Below are 19,164 nucleotides of genomic sequence, written 5' to 3'. Positions count from 1 at the left end.
GTTTTTCACTTGGAAATCAACTACCTGGATGTTCCAATTCTGCTTTCACCACCTCTTGGTGTCTCAGCTAAGAATGCCTGTCTCGGTTCCGGCTGGAAATCTGCCACAGGTACTTGCTGCTGCTGACATCGCCTTGGGTACAGCTGACACTGTTGGTGGCTTAGCGAGGCTGTCCTTCCACATTTGATCCGGACATCCACCTCCCATGTGTGCTGTTCAGTAGTCCGTCTCAGGTGTCAGTGGCCCCTGGCCTGCCTCAGAACAGAACGTCAGGCATCTCTGGCAGTCACCCCACTCTGCCAGTTCCATAACATTCTTCAACACAAATCAGCTAGTTTTCATTGAGGATTTAAGCATATTTGAATTTAAGCGTATTTGATAGGTATAATCAGTCCATTCTCATTATTATCCTTATTGGTACTCAGTGTCCTATCTTTGGCCAAGGGGAGCATATTCAATTTGGCTCCCGAATGAATCCTTTTGACACAAACCCACTAGTCTTTGATAACTTTCTTGCTTTCTATTTCTATAGTATGTTCCCGGCTCATCTTGCCCATTTCCTGGCTGAGTTTTGGAATTTTTCCAAAGGGTCCTTTTAATAAGAAATAATAGTTAGAGACCATAATCGGGGCATTAAAGGGAATGCTTGTAGCTACTAAGTTGATTCACTTGAGAAAGCTAAGACTTTTTTTTTTCCAGTTAACATGAGTTCATAGTTCTACTTCCCTCTCAGACTGGGTACTACAGGGTAGTACTCTTTTGGTGAACAGAGTTTTAAAATTTTGATGAAGTCCACTTTATTCATCCTTTATGTTACGGATCCTGCTTTTGGTGTTTTATCTAAGAAATCTTATCTAGTCTAAGGTTACAAGAGTTTCCTTTTATGTTTTCTCTTAGAAGTTTTATAGTTTTAGGTTTTACATTAGAACTGTGATCCACTGTGGTTTATTTTTTGTATACCATGTGTATACAAATGTATACATTTGTCTATATTTTGTATACAATGTCGATCCATAGATCGACATTCCTTCATTTGCATGTGGATGTGCAGTTGTTCCAGCACCATTTGTCATAAAGCTATTCTGTCCTCACTGTCTTGCCTTTGCAGCTTTGTAAAAAATCAGTTATCAGTGTATATGTGGATCTGTTTCTAGCCTCTCTGATATACTGCACTGACTACAGTTTGTCTATAAGTCAGGACTATAGTGATGGGATGCAGTGCAATGAATAGTTTTTTTTCATATGTCTTTTTGTATTTTTGCCAGTGTGTCTTTTGGGTAGATCCCTTTTGCCAGTGTGTCTTTTGGGTAGATCCCTAGAATTGTGATCACTGGCTCAGAGCATCTGGATGAAGCCTTTTCAAGTCCTCCACCGGCAGGGTTGTATGATGCAGTTATAAGAGGACCCATTTCCTCTCAGCCTTATCTAGCTAATAGGTGGGGTATAATATTCCAGAATAGTTTTAATTTGCATTTCTCCTGTTGTCTTTATTTTCTTATTTCTGATTTTATTTGGGGATGTGTGTGCATTATACATAATTGTATATTTTTAGTAATAGGCTTACTTCTAAGAATAGTTTTAGCCTGGGACACCTGGATGTCTCAGTCAGTTAAGCATCTGCTTCGGCTCAGGTCATGATCCCAGGGTCCTGGAAGGGAGCCCCGTGTTGTCGGGCTCCCCACTAGGGGAGAGTCTGTTTCTCCCACTCTCTCCCTCTGCCCCTCCTCCCCACTCATGCATGCGCTCTCTCTCTCTCTCTCTCAAATAAATAAATAAAATCTTTAACAAAAGAAGAATAGTTTTAGACTTACAGATTAGATTGAGCAGATAGTACAAAGAGTTCCCATATATGTCCCCTTGTCCCCATATGCAGTTCTCCATATTACTACTAATTTATTGTATGGTGGATTTGTTATACTTAATACCGATTTATTTTTATTTACTAAAATCCATGGTTTGTTCCTAGGTCCTTACCTTTTAACTTAATGTCCTTTTTCTATTCGAGGATCACATTGAGAATCCCATGTTATATTTAGATATTATGTCTCCTTAAGTTTCTCTTAATTTTGACATTTTTTCAGATTTTCCTCGTTTTTGTTGACCTTGACGGTTTTGAGGAGTACTGTCAGACATATATTGTACGATGGCTGTTAGAATTTGTTGATGTTTTTCTCATGCTTAGACTGGGTCCGTGTGTTTTAGAGAGGAAGACATGCAGTTAAAGTCCCATTTTTATTACATTATATCAAAGATACATACAATCAACATGATTCATGACTGTTTTTGTAAACCTTGGTCACCTGGCTAGAAGTAGTGTCTGTCAGCTTTTCCCACTATAAAATTGCCCTGTGCCCCCCACCCACACTCCTTCCACATGTACTTCGAAAGGAAGTCAGTATGTGCAGCCCGCATGTTCTTCCGCCACTCCATTAGCGTGGTTACATAATTTATTTGGAATTATTCTGCATGGAGATTTCTCTCTTTTCCCCCATTTAAAAATGTAGTCAGTAATTTATTTTTCTCAGATTAAGACTCATTAATTCTTCTTTTATATTTTGATTTGTATTCTAATGATATTTTCTTTCTTTGGTTGTTCAAATTGTTTCACTTTTGGCCATTGGGAACTCTTTCACTTGGGTCTTAGTCCCTTTGACATGGCCCCATAAATTGTGTGTGTGTCCGTCTGTCCGTCTGTCTATCCATCCCATACATGCATGCATATGTAAGGTTTCTGCCTACTACAAGATGTTCTAGGCGCATCCTGTATATTTCTTGCCCTAGTCTTAGAACCATCCAGTGCTCTTTAGAGTTCAGTTTCCTTTTGTTAGAGAATGGTATTAGAAACCAAGTTCTGGATGCTAGGTGTGCTTATTGCTACTGGAGCGTCATTTTTTTAGGCCCTCTCAGCAAAGAAATATAGGTGTGTATACTGACCTGTGTATATACCCATATTTATGCATATTTCTCTATGCATCCATATTAAGTTAAACCTGAGTTTTTATTATGTTTCCAACTTGAATCTATTACCACAGGGATCATTCTAGCTTATTCCTCTTGCTTGCCTGTAATCTCCTACTCCATCAGTCAGAAACCTGGATCTCACCCTCCACCATCTATTTAATTATTGAATTTCAGTATACATGGACAGCAGGATTAGAATTGTTAACTTGTACCCCTGTAGGAAACTTCATCAACTAGAGTGCAGGACTTACATGCAGTTCCTTTGCCTGTACTATTATATACTATTCATTTCCAAAGCTAGTTCCTTATATTTGTAGTGCACTTAGTTTCTCCTGTCACAATCTGCAATTTCCCCCAAGATTCCCTGAACCTCCTAAATGGTTCTTTTTTTTTCTTTTATTATGTTAATCACCATACATTACATCATTAGTTTTTGATGTAGTGTTCCACGATTCATTGTTTGTGCATAACACCCAGTGCTCCACGCAGAACGTGCCCTCTTTAATACCCATTACCAGGCTAACCCCTCCCCCCACCCCCCTCCCCTCTAGAACCCTCAGTGTCCATAGTCTCTCATGGTTTGTCTCCCCCTCCAATTTCCCCCCCTTTATTTTTCCCTTCCTACTATCTTCTTTTTTTTAACATATAATGTATGATTTGTTTCAGAGGTACAGGTCTGTGATTCAACAGTTTTAAACAATTCACAGTGCTCACCATAGCACATACCCTCCCCAGTGTCTATCACCCAGCCACCCCATCCCTCCCACCCCCCACCACTCCAGCAACCCTCAGTTTATTTCCTGAGATTAAGGATTCCTCATATCAGTGAGGTCATATGATACATGTCTTTCTCTGATTGGCTTAATTTCGCTCAGCATAACACCCTCCAGTTCTAACCACATTGTTGCAAGTGGCAAGATTTCATTCCTTTTTTTTTTTTTAAGATTTATTTATTTATTTGAGAGAGAGAATGAGAGAGAGAGCACATGAGAGGGGGGAGGGGCAGAGGGAGAAGCAGACTCCCCGCTGAGCAGGGAGCCCGATGTGGGACTCGATCCCGAGACTCCAGGATCGTGACCTGAGCTGAAGGCAGTCGCTTAACCAACTGAGCCACCCAGGTGCCTGATTTCATTCCTTTTGATGGCTGCATAATATGGTTCTTTAAATTTGCTTACAGGAAAGTTCATTCTTGTATTCTTGGTAAAGTTCTGTAGGTTTTCATAAACCCGTACTGTCGCGCATCCACCATTACAGTATCATGCATTACAGGTTCGTCATCCTAACAGTCCCTTGGGCTTTCCCTTTTCACTGACCCCTCACCTTCCCTCACACCCTTGGGAACCACTCATTTTTTACTATTGCTATAGTTTTGCCCTTTCCCAAATGCCATATAGTTGGAACCGTACAGTGTGTAGTTCTTCAGACTGGCTTGTTTTGCTTAGCAGTGTGCATTTCCTCCATGTCTTTTCTGATTACCTTTTTACTCAGCATATTTTTAAGATCTATCTGTGTTGCCCTGTATACACGTATTCTTTTGAAATTTTTATAGCACTATATGTTGGACATCTAGTATATTTGCCCAGCCACTCTGAATACTGGACACTAAATTGCTTCCAAACCTTGCATCCCCCCAACTTCACCCTGCTTCACCACCACAGATATTGTTGCATTGAGCCCTGTCATGTGTATGCCTTTATGGACCGGTGTGAGCTTTTCTTTGATGCATATATAGCTAGAAAAGGAATTGCTAGATCATAGGACATAGGCTTATTTTATTTAACTAATTTGAGATTGCCCTCTAGAATGCCTTTACCAAGCCAGCATTATGTAGGGTTTTTTTTATTTTTCTTGTGTTTTTAAAAATTATCACCATATCCTCACCAACACTTCGCATTATCCAAATTTCTGGATATAAAGGAATCAAGTGGTATCTTGCTGTGTTCATTTGTATTTCTGTAATGACTTATGAGTCTGAGCATCTCATCATAGGCTTGTTAGTTTTTTTTTTTTTTTTTTTACATTAGAAGTGTTTGTATATTTTTGTTTTGGGGGTTTTGTTTTTACTTATTTTAATTCCAGTGTAGTTAGCATACAGTGTTATATTAGTTTCAGGTGTAAAGTATAGTGATTCATCACCCAGTGCCCATCAGGACAAGCGTACTCCTTAATCCCGCTTGTTAGTGTTAACTCATTTTTTCTGTTGGAGATACTGTCAACTTTTTATTGCTGTGTTTCTTATATATTTTAAAGATGAATCCTCTGTCAGTTTTGAACATTACACGGTGTCTCTTCTCGTTACATCATCTGTCTGTTAGCTTTGTTCATGATACCCTTTGTTGAACAGAATAAGCAGTTTAGTCTTGGGCTTGGTGGATGGTGGTACCATTTACTGATACACTGAAAATGGGGAGGGGCAGACTGTGGGTAGGACCCAAGTCTCATCTGGCTGTTAAGTCAGAGATGCCCACTGAGAGTTCAGATAGGAGTCTTGAGTAGGCAGTTGAATATCTGAGTCTGGAGTGAATGTCAGATTTTAGTCTCAATATTTTATATTGTTGTTGTTATTCCTTGAAAATTTTCGTATTTTTATTTATTTTTTAAAACCTGGAGCTCTGTTTAAAGTTTTGGAGAAAATTTTTATTTAATAAATTAGATTTGAAAGTACTTTTATTGGTATCATAGTAGTGATTTTTTTCTACATATGTCATTTTGACCATAATTCCATTTTTTTCTAATCCCAAATAATCTGTGCAGCATTGCAGGATAGTTATAACCTTATTCATCCTCCACCCCTCTGACTCTCCTGGCTGGTTTCAAGGCCTCGTATACATGATTTTCCCTCCATTTTACATTGAAATTATAAGAAATACTCAAGGTGACTTCATCTTTAAATTGAAGATGAAAATAGTTTTGGGGGCGCCTGGGGGGCTCAGTCGTTAAGCGTCTGCCTTCGGCTCAGGTCCTGATCCCAGGGTCCTGGGATCGAGCCCCGCATCGGGCTCCCTGCTCCGCGGGAAGCCTGCTCCTCCCTCTCCCACTCCCCCTGCTGGTGTTCCCTCTCTCGCTGTGTCTCTCTCTGTCAAATAAATAAATAAAATCTTTAAAGAAAAAAAAAATAGTGTTGAAGCAAATCTGTAATATGTTCATGGGATTTAGTTGTCAAGTATTGAATATTATAGTTTCAGGACCATCTTCCATGAGAAAAAACATGCCCGTGGGTATGCAAATGTGTATCTTTCAAAACATGGAAATAGTTTTTATCTCAGGATTATTATTTTTAAAAGCAAAACCTTAATTATTAAATGCTTTTTTGAATAGAAACAAGACACTTTACAGTTCTTGTCAGAAGTTTATCTTTGGCAACTTCTGAGCTTGCAAATGACACAAAAAATATTTGAGTCAATCATGCTAATATATTTTTTCTTTTCTCTTGAAGGCTCACTCACAATGGTTATTAATTCTAGATTCCTCCAGATTGTAATTTTTTAAAGATTTATTTTTTTATTTTCATCAAATAAGTTATCTCTGTTATACACAATTGTAGATCCATCTATCATTTATCTTTTTATAAACCATAACCAATTCATTATCACATATACATGTATTTTAAGTAGAAGTAATCCTTTTGGTTGTTGCAAATAATATGAAGAATCTAATTAAGATATACAGTTATTAATATAAATTCATGGTTTTATACCTTAAGGTACATTCACAGTTTACTTTTTATTATTTAGGAAGAATCTATATTATCGTAGCTATATAAATTTATAGAGATGACATTCCTTTCAACAAGGGATGTGTGACCATCCTTGAGAAGCCAAAACAAAGAAAATTTTTCTTTTAGGTACAAAAAAAAAAAAAAAAGCCTATATTGCTGAGCTGAGCACTCATAAAAATGACTGGTGGTACTTTTAGGCATCATTCATCAGACTTACATTTTAGAGAGAAAAAAAATCTCATTATCCACTCCATATTCATTTAAGTTTTAAGTGCTTAGAAGACTTGTCATAACCTAGACTTAAGGTCTGAAATGGTAAATCTTGACCCATTTCCACTCCAGCGGCTCCTCCAGGCACCGCTAGAGCTCTGAGCGCCCCCACCTACAGGAAATTTCCATTCTGTTCTGCCCTGGTTCTTGTACACTGTTTCCCGTCACTCCACACTCTCTGTAAGGTTATTAGCTTCTGCATCTTACCTTATTTTAAAACCAGATGAATATAAGTTTCCCTTTCGGTAAGAAATACCAGAAGAATACATTGGGCATGTTGCACTTGCATTAACACACTTAATCACAGTGGGCAAGTGAGGAGTACTTTATTATATTCAGATGGGCCTAGAGAACCTGATTTCTGTGAGGCCGTAAAACATTATATTGGCCTTAATTTTGTGCTCTTTCTGCGCAGCCCAGAGCTTTTTCCCTCTGCCACACCATGCTGGTTTCTCATATAGCAGAATTACTCTGATTTTTTTTAATTGATTCTATTTTAGTATATAAGTTTGGGCTGGGAGAGAAAGGGCTGGAAATATTATTTATTCATTAGTATCTGAGAAGTGGCAGGTTAAAATGGGCTACTTAGGTTTAAAAGCATATGTGTCATATATATCGTTCTTTCACTTGCAAAAGTATGTTATTTATGTTAACATTTAGATGCTAACTTTCCTCATTTGAGGAAGTAGTACTATCATTCCTTTCAGATTGCATTTTTTCCTAAGTTATTTAAAGAATAGAATGAGGTCGTTTATTAATACTCAAAGCTACTAAGGCATCAACCTTCTGCTCTCAGAAGGGGGATGTAAATAGCAACAATCTTAATGGGGAGAAAACTGCCTGGTTTTAAAAACTCTCTTTTTATGCTATCTCATGTTACGTTCTCTTTTAAGGAAAAGACAGAAGGTTGGGTAAGACGGTTCCTACAGGAGGAGTCCTAATTTATCTCTACCGTTGACACGTGGCAGCCTAGCTCCTGTCACTTCAGTGACCAATGTTTCTAAAAATTGAACAATTCACTTAAAAAGTGAGTAATATATTTAAAAATTCATTAAGGATTTAAAATGACCACAAAATTACATTGCCCTGATAACGCCTTAGGCCAACTGTGGTGTCCGTCTTATTGCTGGAAGATGAGGCCTCACATATGGAATGCTACTTAGATACCAAAGCAAGCAGCACTGTGCATTGTGGAATCCAGGGAGGTGCTAGGATGTAAAATAAAGCAGTGCAACTAGGGCATTTTTAAGACAAATAATGATTTGGTCATATTGGCTTTCCTTTTGTGTAAGAGCCTCTATGCCCGCTACTTGGTCTGTGTTTTCACAGTAGCCTGGAGATCCTGAGAAAGTGATGTCACCCTGCTGTGTAGACTGGCCTTAGAATGGAGATTGAGGCTGGAAAGGGATGATGTAGACAGAGGTGAAATTATATAATGTGTTTCATATAAAAGCACCACATGGAAATTGTAACGTCTTCTGTCTTTTTTCTCTCTTGGCTTATCTAGTAAAATTAAGTAATAATTAAGGATGAACAACAGAGCCCCTGCCCTGATACAGGCACATCGTTCACACGTTAAACCTACCGCATCCATTTTTTGTTTGTTTGTTTGCCATGACAAAATAATGACCACGAAGTAGCTGAGATTTATTGAAAACTGTTCTAAGTGCTTCATGTGTACAATTGACTTAACCCCTGCAACACCTTTGTGATATTAGATAGTAGCTCCTCAATTTTACAGATGAGGGAATTGAGATAGAAAGAGATCAGTTCAGTTGTCCAGAGTCACACAGCCAATACGCGGCCGAAGAGCATCAGATCCAGCTAGTCGGACCTGAGTCTGTCCCGATTCTCACCCCGGCGCACCTGCTTCCCTTGGAACTGCTGTTGCTGACAACAATGATAAATATAAGCTGAAACACAGTGACTGACAATGAATGTTAGCGTCCTCATAAAACAGTCATCTGGGTGGCTATTAATAGAGCTATACTAACTTTTATTAAGATAAACAACTAAATGAGAAAGCGTCATTGAATTATTGTCATAGATAAGTAGAGATAACCCATTAATTGAAAACCATGCATGCAGGTTAAAGATCCCAAGTTTTCAACTGTTTTTCACACGGGGTTGTTTTCAGCCCCTTTAAGAGGTGCATCAGTATATCTCAGAGAAAATGCCCAACTTCTGTGGCTGAGATGTTAAATGCTGAATATTAAAAACTAGTGTTACTAGTTATTAGAATAAAGGCTTCCCGTGACCTATTTCTTAATATTCCCTGCAATAAAGAATTACTGACATCATACAGAAAAAAATTTGTAAGTATTTTGTCCTGACTTAAAAAAAAAAAAAACTCTCTCTTTAATTTTACTTGTTTATTCTGTGTAGCTAGTTGCATATACACCTATCTATTTCACTCCCATTGTGTCCTTGGCTTGTATTATAGTATGCCCAAACCCCACCCAGCTTGCACATTTTGAGTTTGGAACAACAAAGTCACGAGAGCGTTAATCATGATAAACAGTCACTGAGTCTGCGACAATATTTAATTTGGATTTGGAGAATAAAAGAAGAGAGGATATTAAAATGCCCATGACATTCAGGAGTAGGACTTTTATTTTTTGTAATCCCAAAGACTGTTTTCTTACAGATGACATTAGAAATTAAAACCTAAAAACATCCTTTATGCACTGGTTTTTCTAGGTGTTGGCACTCAACAATGAAAATGCTGTGCCTTTCTTGTCCGGGTCTAGAGGAAAAAAGTACTATCAGTTATTTAGAATCTGATTTATGCCTTAAGAGAGTGGCTGCCACTCTCTGTGATTTCATGGAAGCCGGGTATCAAGGAGCAATTTTCAAAGAATTGAAAGCTGGCGCAGGGTTATGAATAAACTCAGAGAAGCTTTGACCTTCCCTGTCAAATGATAAGGCCATAAATATGTTGGTAATTCTGCTTTGTTGTGAGTACCTGTTCTTTTCCATCATTGTGGAGTTTCTAGGATACCATAAATTGGTACCAGCAAAACTAAAACAAATTTTTTTATTGTATAAAAAAAATTAGAAGAGTAGAAAATATAAGCTAGAGAACACAGGAAGCAGCCTCTTGTGTGTTTCTCCTGAAGTATGTCTGGCATTAGAGGATCCAATTTTGGAAACTTCATAGTATCCAGATCAATTTTATTTTATTTTATTTTATTTTTTTTAAGATTTTATTTATTTGACAGAGAGAGACACTGAGAGAGGGAACACAGGCAGGGGGAGTGGGAGAGGGAGAAGCAGGCTCTCTGTGCAGCAGGGAGCCCCATGCGGGGCTCGATCCCAGGACCCTGGGATCATGACCTGAGCTGAAGGCAGATGCTTAACGACTGAGCCACCCAGGCGCCCCTCCAGATCAATTTTTTTTTTTTTCCTCCAGATCAATTTTAAAATAACTATTTGGGGGGCGCCAGGGTGGCTTAGTCGGTTAAGCATCTGTCCTTGGCTCAGGTCATGATCCCAGGGTCCAGGGATCAAGTCCCACATCAGGACTTTGTGCTTGGCAGGGAGTCTGCTTCTCCCTCTGCCCCCACCCACCTGGCTCATGCTTGCACTCTGTCTCTCTCTCTCTCTGAAATAAAGTAACTATTTGGTCACATTTCATCATTTGTTTGAATGATATTAAATACCTTTAGGATAGGAGTGTAAGGTAGTTAATGTACATTATTTTAATGCTTTTTTCCTTATAATGCCAAATTCATTATAAAATGTGGCTCATTTTGGTTCTGATGTTGTCTTTTTAAATAATCACATATAGTACAGTGAGTTGGAATGTATGTAACGTTGTTAAGCAAAAATGTTCTGTTTTTATGATTGTGTTATCTTAATTTCATTAAGATGAAATTTAATGATTGTTGGGGAAAATTTTGTGCCTCTAACTTCACCCTTCCCCTTCCCCAAGTTGGTAGCTTAAGAAAGAATAAAGATGAGGGAGAATCAGTCCCAATAACCCACAGAAAAGGGGGCAAAGAAAAGCTGGTAGTTTTCCTGTGGAAACCACTTGTCATACTTCCACTTTTGTTTCCATACTCTATTCTGAACAATATATATATATATTTGTCTATTCTGTTTTATGGACATTAAAAGAAGTAGAGAGGGCACAGGAAATGAGAAAAGGAAAAGCACTGGGGATCTAAAGATAAAGCAATGCAGACACAGGCACCCAGAAAGGGACAGCAAGAGATCGAGAGTGCATTAGTCATCCATTGCCGTGTAACAAATTGCCACAAACCTTGGTAACTGAAAACAACAGTAAACATTTATTATATCTCAAGGTTTCTTTGCAGGTTTAGAATTTGGGCTTTTCTGGGTGCTTTAAGCTTGGGGTCTCATGAAGTTCAGTTGCCTTGGGCATCAGTCCTAGGATTCCAAGGCAGGTCATTCATATATACATGGCAAGTTGGTGCTAGCTGGATGGGGAGGGAGACAGCTTTATCCCTCTCTATATGGGCCTCTACAGCTGTATTAATGTCCGCATGACTTGGTGACTGACGTCCCTCAGAGCAAGTGACCTATAAAATAGCAAGCAAGGAAGCAAGGGGGCAGCTGTCAAATTTTTTATGACCTAGCCTAGGAGTCACACACCAACACTTCTTCAGGACCCATTTGATACACAAGCTTGTCCTGTTCATTGTGGGGAATCACTACACAAAGACATAAATACCAGGATGCAGGGTTCATTGGGTGCCATTTTGGAGACTGACTACCACAGAGAAATATGAAAAAGAGACACATGAACACACAGACTTGTATGAATGGGAGAGGGTGAAAGATTAGGTGGTTCAGTTATGAGGGTGATTGTTGTGCAACGCACTTGATTTGCAACAAACATGAAGACTGCCGTGTTATCAGTTGTTCCTTACTGCAAACCCGCTGCATCACACCTAGTATGCTTCACTGTGCCTTCATGATAATCATCATCTTTACAGCACAGAACTATAAAGCTAAGCTGCATTAAAGCATATTTATCAAGAAATCTTACCATGATTTTACCTCAGGACATCAAAAACTATCCACTCTTCCCTGCAAAAATCAGTACTTGCACCTTTCTCATATTGAAGACTCTTGCCTCATATAAGAGGTACCAAAATACTGTGACAATTAAGATTATGATCTGTCTAGCTTGAAAGGTATATTTATTACAACATTTTACCAACACATAATATATAATGGGGTACTTTTCAGGCTACTTTCAGAAGACAAAATTATCCTAACATTCTTGACACGAACAATGAGAGGCAAGTAAATTGACTGTCTAAAATTGAAAGTAATGCATTGTTTGGTTGCCCATTTTAATCCTTTTAATAATAGTGAATGTTTATAGAACATTCACTCTCTGGCAGGCACTATTCTAAGTACCTCACATAGCAAGTCATTTAATCCTCAACAATCCTTTTGTTCCGGTTTTATAGATAAAGAAAATGAAATACAAACCTGGTGAAAAGGGATTCAGATCCATGAAGTCTTTCTTCAGCCCCTGTGCCCTGAACCACAGTGCTGTGCATATAACAGGCTCCCTCAGGCTAGCTCAGAGCCAGGATTCATTAATAATGACAGCATTTCTCTCAGAGCCACTCCATGGACAGAACCTAAAATCTAGCTAGCCTTCTCAGGGGTTAGAAGAGGGAAATGGAAAGCTTCCAGAAAGCTAGGAGTGTTTCTCTTGAGGGGTCAGTAAGGAGGTAGGTAGGTCTGACTTGACTTCGCCAAAGGATCACTTTAGCTGCTGAGTTGAGAATAGGGGAGATCTTGTTATGGGGACTTGGATAGAGTGGTAGTAAATGAAATTATGAGTAGTGATAGGAATCTGGGTATATTGAGAATTGGGAGCCAATAGGATTTCCTATGGGTATAAGAAAAGAAGGAAAACTTTTTGCCAAAGCAGTTGGAAAGATGGAGTCTATATCAGCTTAGATCAAGATAGGGTGGGTTTGAGGTAAAAGATCAGATTGTGTCAAAGAGTGGCTGGATGTTCAGGAACAGAGTTAGAGAAGTCTCAGAGATACAAATTTGGGATTTGCCAGGATCTAGATGGTTAAGCTCACAAAGGGCACAACTGTAGATCAGTTGGTGAAGAGGATCTATAGCTGGGACTAAGAGACCGAGCCTCAGCGCAGCACACTTTGAGGATCTGGAGCGAAGAGGAGGACACAGCAAAGGAAGTTGTGGGTGAGGAGGAGCACCAAGAGTGTGGTGTTCTGCGAGCAAAGGAAAGATGGCGTGTCAAGGAGGAGAGAGTAATAACGCATTGCGAATTCTGCTGGAAGGTGAGGACTAACAATTGGCCATTGGGCTTAACAATTTGAAGGTCATTGGTTATCTTGATGATAGCCAATAGGGAGGTGTAAGCAAAAGTTTAACTGGAGTGAATGCAAGAGAACTGGAGGCGAGGAATGGAAATAGTGAATTAGTAAACAGTAAATCTAGGGGTTTTAATGTAAAGAAGAACAAAGACCTAGGATAGTGAGGTGGTAGCTATCACATAAATTAGAGGTTGACAGTAGTTTTCATGGAAACAGCTGAGCTTAGTGTTCGCTTTCCGATAAATATTTATTGTATTCCTACTATCTGTCTAACAATGTACACCGTTTTAAAGATATAAAAATGAATGAGACATGGCTTCTCTCCTTGAGGTGTTGACTTTCCAGTAAGAGAGTTAGACGTAAAAGTGCACTGTGGAGCCTCCAGAGTCTGCAGGTATCCAGGTGGTGGGTTTGGGAGGGCCCTGGAGAAGGATGATGGAGGAGGTGGTGTTTGAGCTGAGTCTTGGAACTTGTACCGTCTGAGTATTAAACCAACTGCTTCCATTACTATTTTAGGATCTAGGGAAGAAACAAGATTGTCCTATTGGTTCCTGACTAAAAGCAGTCAAATCTTTTTAAAAAGACTTTGTGTGTTAATTTTCCTTATTCTTAGCGCAGTCATTAATTTGCTTGCACTGTTCTTTGTGAACTTCCGGAAAACTCAATGGCATGTTTTGAAAATACGAATGTGTGCCCCATACACTCTTATCAGCGCCTTCCCTATATTCAGCCACTAACAAAGGATAAGTGAATGAATGAGGACGTGTAAATAGAATGGGGAATGTCGAAGATAGGTGGGTGAAGTCAAGGAAAATAGCTGTTCATTTGCTTATTTATTCCTTCATTTACTGCTCACGTATTTGTTTTTTACGATAAACTTTGGACAGGGTCATGCAAAAGCTTAACTTGGACACTGAATACAAGGAAAAAGTAATAATGAGAAGAGGAGCAAAGGAATGACATATTCTGATAGGCTTTTGAAGTTAGAAGCCTAGAAAAATATGATAATGTAGTAAAAAAGTAGACTTTAAAATGATGCCATTACTGAGGTGTAGATTCCGCATCTCCCAGTTACTAGTTGAGTGATCTTGGGCAAGCTAATGACTGTACTGAGTCTGTGATCTCCTAGTAATAACTCTACCACCCAAGCTTGTTGTGGGAATTGGGGTGCCCAGCAGAATATTAGGACATAGCCGATATTCAAAAATTGTTATGTCACTTCTCCTCTTTCTCTTTAACTGGAGCTTTCTCGTTATTTCTTCCAGTTTATAAAGTTTGGTAGTCACACTGAGGTTTGAGATAAATGCAGAGCTGTCTTTTTCTCCCCCCTTCCTGAGGAGCACTAACAACATCCCGTGAGCTTTGTGAACATGAATGGAAAAAAAGAAAAAAAACTAGACACCCAGCTCAGACACACATGCTGAACATCAGCCATGCTGCATCTCTGCAAGCGGAACACCTCCCAGAGTCTGTTCAGATAGGAAAACGAACAGGATCGTTCCGGGAATTCTCTCCTTCCCTTTCACTCCCCTACCAGTCTTAATGACTTGCAGCTTCTGGGATAAGAGAGAGGAGAAGAGTATGGGATGGGGTTTTTTGAGCCTGGCAAAAGGGAGAGGTCAGCTAAGAGGAGAATGTTGGTGCCTGAGTTATTGTGGGGAGCTGACTGTTGTAGGAGACTCTACAGACATCTCTTTTATAGAAGGAAGGTTGGGGTGGTTCATGATACAGGGAGGAAAGTTGATATATATATATTGCAGTGCTGCTATTCTCATCAACCCTTGACCAATTATGAGAAAATTCGAAAAATAAGCCCAGTGGATTGAGAGTCTGAATTGAATTGTATTTAAATTATTTGCCTGCACTGAAAAAAAGAAAAGAGAATCTCCAGGGCATCTCTGACGTCAGCTCAGGTCATGATCTCAGGGTGCTGGAATCAAGGGCCCACCCTCCCCCAGTGGGCTCCCTGCTCAGTGGGGAGTCTGCTTGTCCCTCCTCTCCCTCTGCCCCTCCTCCCACTCATGCGCTCCTGTACTCGTTCTCTCTCTCTCTCTCTCTCACTCAAATAAATAAAATCTTAAAAAGAGAAAGAGAGAGAGAGGATCTCCTGTTACCTTAGTAGTAGGCTTAATTCATATCGAGCTTTCCAAAAACAAAGAATTGCATTTTAGATGTGATGACTAGGTATGAGACCTCAGAAGGAGTTCTTAGAACTTTTCTAAAATTGGTGATCATAGTTCATGTTTATGTAAAAAGGACAATTTCAAAATAAGGGAACATTTTGTAAAAAGTTTACTAAAAACTAGAGCTTTTGTAGAGCAAATGGAGATAGCCTTATGAAGGTTTAACATAAAATTCTTAAAGAAAAAAATTTCTTTTTCTCCCTTCCTGCTAATATTTCAGATTAGTCTTAGGAGTAATCACATTTATTTTCCTTCAAAAATTACTGGGACAAAGTCCCTAGGCTTTTATAAAATAAAAAGCAGAAAAGAGTGGAAGGAAAACTTGTGTTCCATTTAAACTTGGATGACCTGACAGAGGAAGAAGAGCAAGTAAATCACTTTGTAACGTGAAAGTTTGAAGCCCTGTTCTTGGCACCTTATGCGTGTTATCTCATTTAGCCGTCAAAATAACACAATGAGATAGTATTGTAAGCACCATTTTACACACAAACATAAAATATGTGCTCTGTATACATCTTTGAGTGTATTTCAAGTATTGTTGGCAAGTGCTCATAATTATTGGTGGTGTGTGCCTCTGTCCTGGTATCCAGTTAGGCAAACACTATCTACACAAAGAAGTCTACGTGTCTGTAGTGAGTTCTTTCAGTTCAACTAGACTATCCCTCATCTGCTCAAACTTTGATAAAGATTTTACTAAGCGTATTGACATATTTTTATCAATACTTTTTGCTCTAAGCCATTGATGAATCAGATATTTATTAGACACTTAATATGTTTCTTCCATTGTGCTATAAATCCAACAGAAATAAAAGGCAGGGGTCTTAGCCTTCAAATACATTTTATTCTTTTTAAGGATACAACATGAACCTGTTTGAAAGATGAAGTATGGTAATAAAATGCTAGTATAAAGATGGTAGCCATTAGAAGGAAATCATCCATGTTAACTAGAAGACACAAGGAATTTTCATAAAAATGTGGAGCTTGCCCTTTGCTCAGAAGTTTGTCCAGGTTAGGGTTAGAGATACAGGATAGTAATAGACAGAACATGGACAGTCCTGACCATTCCGTACATTAACTAGAATAACAACAGTCCTCTGAAACTATTTGAAAACTCTACCATCACTCTAACTCAAAATATATCTTTTGGCATAACCTGTCCTGTGAGAACGCTTGCTTCTGGGGTAAGTATTGTCCCCCATACTACAGACGTTTTGAACGTCTGTAGCTGTGGGAGGAGCCAAGGGTAGGTTTCTGACACTTGAGCGTGAGGGCACTCACCAGATTATCTCCCCTGACTGGGATAAAAGGTAGGTGTAAGAATAGGTTGCCTGGTAAAAAAAAAAAAAAAACATCAGTACAGACAGAAGAGAATGGATAAATATCGATTGCATCAGTTTTATTTCAAAATGGCTAGTGTCGGGGACTAATGAGGCAATTAGCCTATCATTATAGTATTCTATCTCTAACAGTAGTAGGTATTTCATAAATATTTTTGACTTTTGAATCAATAAACTAGCTTAACTAGCATGCAGAAGGCCTCCTTTTCATAACCAGTATATTGTCATTAACCTTTTAATCAGAGAGTAAGTCTACCTCATGTCAAAACACACAGTTTCAGCCTGAGGTTATCCAATAGTTTCCAAAACAAAAATCAGACGGAGGTTATTAATTTCAGAACATGCCATTGAAATGTTCTGGCTGTGGAAATATTAAACCAAAATATGATATTTTGGGATACAGTGTGTATAACTCTTCCGAATCAGTATTTTCCTACATGGATTTCTTGAAATGCAGATTCCATGGGTAATTATGAGGTGTTATTTGAGGGGCAGGAGGAGGATCTGTAGTCAGGTAAGTGTGGGGTGCTCTCACTCAGGTAAGCAGCATTTCTTTGCTACAAAACTACCTAGAACATCTAACCATGCTGGAGTGCATTGTGACTTCCAAGAGGAGAATCTTTCCAACCTTACCTGAGTCCTGGGAGTCAAGTTCTTTGGAATGCGCTTTGGAAAATGTGCTTCTGCCATGGTTGGAAACTCTAAAATCTATATCCAGAGAAGGTATTAATGAATTTTCAAAAGGAAATCTCTTAAATAAAATATGTAAATATATTTATATGTAACATTAATTCATTACAGACTATTTTGAATAAAACCAGTACACTTGTGTTTTGAATTCTACACTTGTGAAGCAGCATAAAAGTAAAGATACAAGTCTTCTGGCTCCCGAGATTTTATAGCCAGCTACAAATTCCCTGGGGAGACCATTGCTCTTCTGAGGGCTTTTGGTCACGTGAACAGTCTCAGCGTGCACATGCACCATCACAGAGGTCTGTGCATGAGAGAGGTAGCCTCTTCTCCTGGCAAGGATAGTGTGGATACCTCCGTCCACTCCTTTCCCTGTTCCTTCCTGCAGGCTGTTTAATTTCCTGCAGTGTTTGTTGATAAATTTTTTAAGTACCTGGACAAACTAATGAAAAATGAACTACCAGAGGTTATCCTTGTGTTTAATCAGTATACGGTGGTATTTCAATCATACTGGATCTGTGTGCCAGAAATCTTAGCAGCAGTTAGCCACAGGGTGCAAGTGCAGCATTAACAGCAATCTGATGAATGGTCATCCACTTTATAACTGACATGAGCACCTGCTTCCTGAATCTTCTGCACTAAATAGAAGATTTCTCAGATTCCTCGATTCATAATATATGCTAGCCTGTATGTGATTTGACATAGGCAGGCGTATGTCAAATGTATTCTTCCTGTGTTCGATTGCTTTTGAATGATCTTGTTAAACTGCTACTGAGTTTGTGAGATCCACACAAAGATCTCTTGGCATAAAACTTGGCATAGTTATTGTATTTAATGATTTAGAGAGGTAAATGATTCACATGGCTCATTGTTTGATATTTTTGCAAAAGCAAAATCTAGGATGTACTTTATCTTTTCTCTCAGTGGTGTCTTAGTCATTTGCGAAGAAGAAACATAATACAAGCAAAGTGACAATGATTTCTTACCTTTTCATTAGGTATCTGTTTGTGTCTGTTTTGCTCTAGGTTGACATTGCAGTCTAGCAAAAGTGATCTCATGATGCTCATGCCTTTAACATGCTCATAAGTATGATTTCCAGCACAGGTGCCAAGCAATAGCTTTGCTACCTTCCACTAAATTACAATTCCATACCTTATTAAGGTTGTTAATATGTTAAAAATAACCATGATTGGAAAAGCAAACCATCTGATTGATTTTTGTCCCATCTTTACTATTAGGAACTGCCTTTGACTTCAAAGAGTTATCTTAGCTCAGAACAGGGGACAGAGCAGAAACCTGTGCAATGATTCATGAGAATAGATGGAAGTCAGTGATTAGTTCATGTGCCTCTAGTCTCCAGTAATAGCATAAATCTTTGGGGAAGTTCTTTAATGTCAGGCTGTATGCCTGCCTATGTCAAATCACATACCGGCTAGCATATATTACGAATCGAGAAATCTGAGGAATAAACAAAAATTCCTTTTGTTGTTCATTATTTAAAGATGTCACACAGACTGAAGGTATAGGAGAAAAGCATAATATTGCCCTCCTTTAACCATACAAAGCTAATGCCTATTTATGAACACAAAGACCATTCACTTATGGCTAAGCATCTTTGTGGAACAGAAGAAAAATCCTGACTGCAGGCTAAAACATATCTGCAGCTTCTC

General features: G+C 38.8%; 1 protein-coding gene and 1 pseudogene across 5 annotated transcripts in view; one reads left to right on the top strand and one right to left on the bottom strand.

Annotated features, from left to right (window-relative positions):
* Nucleotides 1–19,164, top strand: part of TPK1 (thiamin pyrophosphokinase 1) — a 336,496-nt gene that overhangs the window by 214,644 nt on the left and 102,688 nt on the right. The gene's annotated exons all lie outside the window — the stretch shown is intronic.
* Nucleotides 21–17,494, bottom strand: LOC114211721 (SNRPN upstream reading frame protein pseudogene; annotated as a pseudogene).

The sequence above is a fragment of the Eumetopias jubatus genome, unplaced genomic scaffold (genome assembly GCF_037043125.1).
Source record: "Eumetopias jubatus isolate StellerSeaLion01/CBP00866 unplaced genomic scaffold, mEumJub1_p1.0 scaffold_14, whole genome shotgun sequence".
Taxonomy (NCBI): Eukaryota; Metazoa; Chordata; class Mammalia; order Carnivora; family Otariidae; genus Eumetopias; species Eumetopias jubatus.
The sequence above is the reverse complement of the archived record's forward strand: the minus strand, read 5'-3'. Positions and strand labels throughout refer to the sequence as shown.